The 6,000-nt window shown below is 33.6% G+C and overlaps 1 long non-coding RNA gene across 1 annotated transcript in view; it reads right to left on the bottom strand.

The window, feature by feature from the left end:
- Nucleotides 1-4,934, bottom strand: part of LOC132650096 (uncharacterized) — a 365,111-nt gene extending 360,177 nt beyond the window's left edge. Inside the window, exon 1 of the long non-coding RNA XR_009588465.1 lies at nt 4,785-4,934. This is a non-coding gene — a long non-coding RNA (uncharacterized LOC132650096). The remainder of the gene's footprint in view (nt 1-4,784) is intronic.
- Nucleotides 4,935-6,000: the final 1,066 nt, after the last annotated feature.

Consider the following 6,000-nt stretch of genomic DNA (forward strand, 5'->3'; position numbering starts at 1 on the left):
ATGCCTGACATAAAATGGCTTTCAACAAATAGCTCACATATAAATGAGTGAATTAATTCACCACTAGACATCTGCAAAATGGATGTCCAACTGGCTGCTAGAGCTCAGCATGGAAAAACTTAATTCACTATCTTCTCTATATTTTTCCTTTGTTTTAGTTATTTTTTTTATATTTCCCCTGTGTAGGCTGAAATGGTTCTTTTTTAATATTTCTTATTTTATGTTGCTAAGCATATTTAGAATAAAAGAAACTTTAACTTTATTTTTTTTGAAACTGTAATTTGGAGCTTGCATATTCACTTATTTTATTGCTACTACCATATTACATTTTCTCACTTATCTGGGAATTTTTCAGAAAGTATGCTTTTTTCCACAGGGTTACCATATTCTACAGCTTTTAAGATATTACAAACCATAAAATGCTAGCTTTTTGCCTACATATGTGAGTAGTTGCTATAAAAATTTTCATGTAGACTTAAGTAAATATATTGTTCTCCTAAAGATCAAGTTTGTTTGTTTTTCCTTTGTACATTATTGAATCACGTAACTCTAGTCCATGATTTTTTTTTTGTCTTAGCTTTTGTTGTTCTGGGAGTACGTATAAAGACCAAACTTAAGAAGATAAGAGATGAGACTAAAGGAGAAATATTATGCTGTGGCCGATTTGTGGGTATACTGTCAAGTACCAGGAAAGCAGCTAAAAAATTATAACAGTACAAAGTGAAATGTGAGCAGACACTTTCTAGACTCTGGTAACAAACATTTGCCCATATATCAGTAGAAAGCTTTTATGTAGACGCTTGTAAATTGATTTGTTATGACTACATTTATCATTGACTGTAATAAGTCAATTTTCTTTAGATTTTACTCTCTTTAATACCAAAATAACATTCACATTATGTAGTGATAGACATTAGACAACCAAACTACTTTTGTTTATAAACCTAAGATAATATTTTATGCTTTATTTTGATTTTATATTTAATAAAGCTTTGGACCTTTCTTATTTACACTTTATGTCATGATTGATCTTACATCATTCTCTATTATTCTAGGCCCATTTTTTTTATTAGTCTGTTTCTGATTTTTACTTCAAAAATCCTTACACAGATCCAGAAAATAATCTGATCTATTTTTGTAACATCATTATATGCATTTGTTATTAAATTTATGTTTCAAAGATATTTTATGAAGAATGTGGATCTTAATTCAGTTATTTTTAATATTTTCTAGTCAAAATCTAAAGTGCTACTTTCAGTACTTAACCTGTCTTAGTGTGACATCTGAGTAACTAGAACACATTAGCAATCCAGTTAGTCCTTATGCATGCAAATGAAAAATTAGTAGGACAAAATACCTAAGAATGAACTTTTGATATCTAATTGTATTGAGTTGGGATATAAGTTCTCCTGTGCCTTCACAGTCAAACTGAAACACTCATTCCTTTTATTATTTTTATTTTCTTTTTTATTTATTATTTTATTATATTAGTTACAGTTTATTTACTTTGTATCCCAGCTGTAGCCCCCTCCCTCATTCCCTTCCAATCCTACCTTCTCTCCCTCAACTCCTTCCTGCCCCTCTCTAAGTCCACTGATGGGGGAGGTCCTCCTCCCTTTCCATCTGATCCTAGCCTTTTATTACTCTTATTACTTTCATTTTATCCTTGTTTTTATTCTTAAGTGTGTGTTCCAGAGTGTTGAGGTTGGAGTATGGGACCATGTACGCCACAGTGTGCACAAGAAGGTCAAAGTACAACTTTTCAGGAGGGAGTTTCTCCCCTTCTACCTTATATAGTTAAGATTTATGTTAAAGTATGGGTGTAGATATTTGTCTACAGGGTATGTGCACATGAGTGTAGTGACCAGAAGAGGCTAGAGAAAGACTGTTGGATCCCCTTCTAAATACTGAGGTCAACTTCACTAATAATTGCCTGTCAGTTACCAAATCTGTTTCTACAACAGAATAAAATACTATCAAACAATACCTGTTCATTATAAAGCCATGGTAGCTCCTGAGCAATATGCTTCATCTATCAGAATGTACACAATTTTATCTTGAGGTTGTGGATCCCCCTATCTACCATGTTTTTAAAAAGCAAACTAATTGACCTATGGCTTCCTTTTAAAGCGGTGGCACTGAATGTTGTAATATTTTCACAACTGCATTTTTAGAAGCTCGCTAAGTTGTACTAAAGCTTGAGCCCACTTTTAATGGTATGAAAAGAAACTACTTATCTTTGACTCAAAATTTCCTATACTGCTGAGCAGCTGGGGTTAATTTAGATGGGGAAAGGACTGTGGTTGCTGGTGTGAACAGCTAGTTCTGCACTATAAATCTTAAGATTTTTTTTTTCTAAAATAGGCAGCTATTTTAGCTAAAGATTCCTTAGTGGAAACATTTACAATAAAAATATGTTCATCATGCATGTAATGTTAAAGCTACAGCACTTTTCAATGGACAAGGAGTTGTGACTTTATTTTTTAGTTTCAAAAAGTAAAGCATTTATTTATGGGATGTGTAATTAAAGTAAAAGTTTCTTCAACCTTCTACACCTCTCCTGAAACAGTTTTACAATAAATTTAACTTCTTTTTTTTTAAATTGTCTTTTCAACTCCATGTAACACTTATCTCATATAATCTGTCTTCCAATTTATGGCAATATTTGGTTCAGTCTTCCTGGAAAGGTAAAACCTTCTTAGCAAGGGATAGCCTTCTACATTCAAAAGAGTCTTCCATTCACATTTCCACTATCTTTTCCAGATCTCTACAGAGAGAATAGGTTCCGTGGTTTTGGTTTGTTTGTTTGTGCTTTTTGTTTATTTTGGAAGGGTGCATATATGTTTCTCTTCCTGCCCCAAAAGCCTTTTCTGTGGCTGTATCTGTTTTTCTTAAATTTTATTTGAATAATTTTATTTTGGTCTATTCATTTCCTTAGTATTATTAGACACATTCAATACTTGTCTTAGTTCTATTGTTGTGAAGAGACACCATGACCACAGAAACTTTAATTTTAAAAAAAGCATTTAACTGGGGGTTTGTTTACAGTTTCATAGGCTTAGTCCATTGTCACCATGGTGTGAATTAGGCAGGAGTTCCACTGGAGCAAAGACTGGGCAAGGCATGGCCTTTGAAACTTGAAAGCCCACCCCATATAACAAACTTCCTCCAACAAGGCCACACCTCCTAATCCTTTCCAAGCAGTTCCGTAAACTGGGAACCTAACATTCCAATAAATGAGCCAATCGGGGCCATTCTCATTCAAATCACCACAATACTTCAGAAATGTCTTTTTTCCCTCCAACTAAATAAAATGTATTTCCAATCCATCTTTGTTTACTTCTTCCTCTTTATTTTCTATTCTGTTTCTCCAATTCCTGTGATCCATATGAATCATTTGTGTTATTTATCTTGCTTTATTTTGTGCAAAATTTCTGAGAGTTCTCTTTGGATATATCATGTAAACTTCTATTCTCCTGAGCTCTTTCATTTCCTGTACTTTTATTTATCATATTTTTTTCCTGTTTCTCTTATAACCTTTCCTTACTCTAAGTACACCAACTACAGATTTGCGCTGTTCTATTTACAGGGTCAACTGTTCCTGTTTTCATGAAAATATCTGGTGGTTGTTAGCTATGGCTTTATAGTTAAAATTAACTCACAGCCTATCCTTAGTAAAGGAACATTTTGGAGGCTGGATATTGGATTATAGATAGTCAACTGTCAGTATTTCATATAATCAATTCCTGTATGATTGCCACGCCTCTGTTAACTGTCCATCCAACTTCCATTGTTCCTTCTAACTCTGGGCCTAGAATTCTCCAAGTATGATATGAGGGAAAGCTTCAGAGAGTTTGTGTATTTCTTACCTTATTATTTCCTAGTTTGTTTTCTACACCAACAGATATATAGCCTCTTGATGACATGAATATTTTTCTTCTAGAAAATTTGGAATATCTTTTTAACTGGGGTCTTTTACTATCATTCCATGGGCCTCTCATACTTAGGAAAAGATAAAAACATGAGTGGGTCTCCCTTTTTAGTAGAATCTAGTAGTAACTCTTCTCTTGTTCCAATAACAAGGAATTGGTATCAATATACTGCAACAATAAAATACATGTGGATAATGGGACCTGGATATTGTCATCATTTGGGCATATATTAGAAATGCAAGTTGTCCAATGACAGACAACTAAATCAGAAATTCTAGGATGATGCCCAGAATTCTCAGTTTAATCAAGAACTTTATGGGATCTGTAGCAACTTCACATTTGTAAATCAATGATGGTCACATGTGTATCCAACTTGGATTTTTCTATGCCTTAAGAACACCTTTTTGCAGTTCCATTTGTACAAGTTTATAAGATCTAGCTTAATTCCCCAACAGTTCCATCATTCACTAATGACCTTGGTCACAGGAAGGCTGTTAAAATGTTTACAAAGTCTTTGGTATAAATTGTATCATAGCAGCACACATTCAACTGTGCTTAAATACTGAGATGAGGTCTGAAATTTTTTATTCACCTTGTCTTAGTTTCCATATTGACATATTTATTATAATTTAATATCTCTCCCATCCTTGTTTTGACAAACATACTCATAGCCTGAGATCTCTAGGAAGCTCTGCTACTAACTTGCCCTCTGCCTTCTTTGTTTATTCCTGAAATAAAGTCATCCAAGTGCTAGAAACACATGTTCTATAGAACTTTATCTCTTTTTTTCAGATTCTCTATTGCAGTGTTCTGTGTTCTTGCTTTAAAATAAACTTAAATAATTGTACTTACCTGCCATACTGTATCACGTTCTTGTCCTTGAATCTGACAACCAGGGCCTGATCACAATCCAATATATATCCACAAAGGAGAAATCTTCCGGTAACCTTGATAGCATTTACTCTACACCCTAATCAAAGAAGCTGACTAGTCACCTACAAAATCAATTGGCAACTGACACAGGCAATTATGTGTGACACACAATTTTTAGAGTGTCATTTAGAAGTATACTGAGACTGGCTCTAAGAAGGAAAAGTGTATTTGCCAGGTAACCTGCAGAGAAGCCTTCTGGGCAGGAATAAATAAGAAGAGCAGTGACCTTTTAGTCCCAGGAAATGACACTTTGGCTTCCATGGTGGGAGTCTGTCTGACTAGATCTGGTAGAGGATTTTTTTTTTATTCCATGTGTAGTGATCTCAGCAAAGATGTATATAGTATGCTGCAAATAATAATGAACAATTATTTCAGTTTCAGTAAAATGGTGAAAAAGAGCTTAGGAGAACATGAAAGAAATCCCTAGATAAATTGCATATGCCCTGCAACCTACTAAACCATGAGCAACATGTTTGTTCCACTTGACATTTCCCTTTTCTGGATGCCCAGCATGCACTGAGCAAGGAGATATCTCTGCAGATCTTATTTTTCACTGTATGCAAAACAAAGAGAATTTCTGACTCTCAGACATAATGAATAAACCTGGATTGAATAAATGGGATTCCTGTGCCTTAACAAAATTACTCAATCGAGTCATTATAAAAAAACATGATAACCTAGACCTGAATTTCTAGATCAATTAGTAGTTTAATGAGTAGTATGAATTAAAATTCATAATTCAAATTTATGCTATTTATTCAATGGAAATAATAAATGGGCAAATAAATGAGTGCTTTTGCCCATAAAAATTCCCAAGTGGAATTATATTTTTCACAAATTCACGAAATCAACCTAATATTAGTAATATATTAAGATGCCAGTGGGAAAAAATGATGAAGGAAAATGCACTATTCCTTTAGCTGTATTTTTAGCAATATAACATAGTTAACAGCATTTTGTTATGTGGATGTTTAAGTATATTTTTATTTCTTATTTAAAAAAAATTTTTTTTAAAGTTTATGAGTCTCAGGCTCTGCTTCAATACCTCGATCAGTAGTCTTTCAGAGGCCATCTGTAGTAGCCAAACTTTGGGCAGAATGCATGGAATTTTATGAAAAAAGGGAGAGATAGAAAG

Source organism: Meriones unguiculatus, chromosome X, assembly GCF_030254825.1.
Source record: "Meriones unguiculatus strain TT.TT164.6M chromosome X, Bangor_MerUng_6.1, whole genome shotgun sequence".
Taxonomy (NCBI): Eukaryota; Metazoa; Chordata; class Mammalia; order Rodentia; family Muridae; genus Meriones; species Meriones unguiculatus.